Raw genomic sequence first — 2,481 nt, 5'->3', positions numbered from 1 at the left:
GTAACGTGTATGAATGCCTTGGCACTGGCAGAGAGCACATGCATGAACTAATTGAATCAAATGTCAAAATAATGTGCATTAAGTATGTATGAATCTCAAGTTTCTTAAGTGAATGACTTGGTGATTAGCGTCAGGTCCAGGGAGTGTACTTGTACATCAAGCTGCATCACGCTACAGAAACAGGAGGTAGGCTCCTATGGGCCTCATGGCTCGGCAATACCCCAATCCAACCCTTGATGCTGATGCCAAGCAGGGAGGCACTGGGTCCCATTTTTCAGAGTCTTTGGTATGACTCAGCCGGTGATTGAACTCCGACCTCCCAGTCTCAGGGAAGACACTCTAACCACAAGGCCACTGAGCTGGTATTTCTGGAAGAATGGAGTCATATTCCATTTTCCAGGTGGTTTGTTTTATAGGATGAGATAGGAATAAAACAAAGAAGAAAAGACACAACATTACATTACTGAGACAGTCAGTCAGCAGACTCAGCACATCATTCTTGTGGACAATAAACAAACACTTATTGTTGACCTTTGTTGATGTAGATTTGCCGTTTCTCACTGCGAGTGCACAGTTTATTACCAACCAAGGACTGAGGTTTTCAAGTCTGCCAGACAGTGTGCTCCGTAGAGCTAGTCCCCTTCCCTTTTATATAGACGGTCACAATTTCCCGGTCTCCTCAGCTCGGATCAGCACTCATGTCGTTAGCCATAGTCTTGTTTAGCCCAGCACTCATGTCGTTAGCCATAGTCTTGTTTAGCCCAGCACTCATGTCGTTAGCCATAGTCTTGTTTAGCCCAGCACTCATGTCGTTAGCCATAGTCTCGTTTAGCCCAGCACTCATGTCGTTCATAGTCTTGTTTAGCCCAGCACTCATGTCGTTCCTAGTCACGTTGGGCGGAATCAGGTACAATCCTGTTGGCACAAGACATGGAGTTTTTAATACAGCTTAAAGGACCACTTCACCACCTATCTTCATATAATTGGTCCTCACTGATGTTCATGATAAAATACCACAATTTCTTCCTACTCTGTCTGTCTCATAGGAAGTCTGTGGGCAGTTCAGAAACCCAGGAATAGAAAGCCTGGCGTTTCTATTAGCTTGGATTCCCCATCGATGATGTCACTGGTGGACGGGTTTCTGAACTGCCCACAGCCCTCCTATGAGACGGAGTAGGGGGGAAAAAAAGTGCTATTTTATCATGATCATTAGTGAGGACCAAGTAGATGCCATTAGAAGCCATCCAATATTTGTTGATAGCTCTGAGCCAAAGCTTGTAAACTAGAGAACCACCCAGAATGCCATCAAACTGGGGCAGTGGGGCAGATTAGCTTCAATGCCCATTTAAGTTAACCTGACTCCGCCAGATGGGGCAGCAGAGAGTACACTGGATTCCCCCCCTCCTGCTCCCATCTGGGAACTCTCAGGCAGACTTGATGCCCGGCCACAAAACGGCCTGGCCAATCAGCAGCAGCTATCCCGCCTATAGCTGCTGCTGATTGGCCAGGCCGTTTTGTGGCCGGGCATCAAGTCTGCCTGAGAGTTTCCAGATGGGAGCAGGAGGGGGGAACCCAGTGTACTCTCTGCTGCCCCATAGCAGTGAGCATAGCAGTGGTTGAGCATAGCAGTGGTTGTGGTTTTCTGGACCCACTGAAAAATCGTCCATTCATCCCCCTTGTACAATAAAGAGTTACACCCATAAGGGCCCATTTCATTCGGAACCCCCTCAAAGAACCATGAGGGTACCTGGAGTGAGAAAACATGCACAATATCAGCACACTGACTCTGACCAGCATGAAACTGAGACTCTATAATTGGCAACTTTGGCCAGACATGTGAAGGAAGCAGAAGATCTAACCATTTCATTATGGCTGCTTTGCCCATTCAGAAATGCTAAAATTGACAAAGTCATCATAGACTGGAAAGAAAAGCTTAAAATGAATTATCTGGAGCTGTATATTCAGGCGGCATCATGAATGCTATTAAACTATTGAGGACAGAGTTATTAAAACAATTTAGTATTAAAATGCACATTGGAGAAACAAACCAAAAAGCTTTTACCTGGGGCAAACCCAAGACTGAGAAGAACACCAAGAACAAGATTAAAAGTGCCTAACATTTTGCTGCCACTGTCTGAGGAAGAAGTGATGGAGTGTCTGAGTGGCCCTCAGCAGAGCTAGGTTTTGAGGCTTGCTGCTGGTCCCACACAGCTGTTCATGATCAGCACTAATGAGTGGAAGAGTTGCTCACCTCATGACTGTCTGTCATTGGACCATTTGCAGACCGCGCCCATCTTGCCATCAGAGTTGGGAAGCACTCGTTTTCAGTGAAGCGACGTCCTGATGCCTCCTGCATTATGTGCAAATTCAAAACAGGTGGTACACAGGGCAGTTGAGTGATATCTAACGAGCACTTCCAAACTGCAACACTTAGGAAAAGAATCACCTGCAAGGACACAAAGTAGCTCATAACATGTCTAC

The 2,481-nt window shown here is 46.2% G+C and overlaps 1 long non-coding RNA gene across 1 annotated transcript; it reads right to left on the bottom strand.

Moving 5' to 3' along the window:
• Nucleotides 1-392: 392 nt before the first annotated feature.
• On the bottom strand, nt 393-2,208 carry LOC306925277. The gene is made up of 2 exons (XR_013790234.1): nt 2,063-2,208; nt 393-915 (listed from the first exon to the last, which is right to left on the bottom strand). It is a non-coding gene; the product is annotated as an uncharacterized lncRNA (long non-coding RNA).
• Between the last annotated feature and the right edge of the window lie 273 nt (nt 2,209-2,481).

The sequence above is a fragment of the Electrona antarctica genome (genome assembly GCF_951216825.1).
Source record: "Electrona antarctica genome assembly, chromosome: 1".
NCBI classification, from domain to species: Eukaryota; Metazoa; Chordata; class Actinopteri; order Myctophiformes; family Myctophidae; genus Electrona; species Electrona antarctica.
This window is presented reverse-complemented; position numbering and strand designations above follow the sequence as displayed.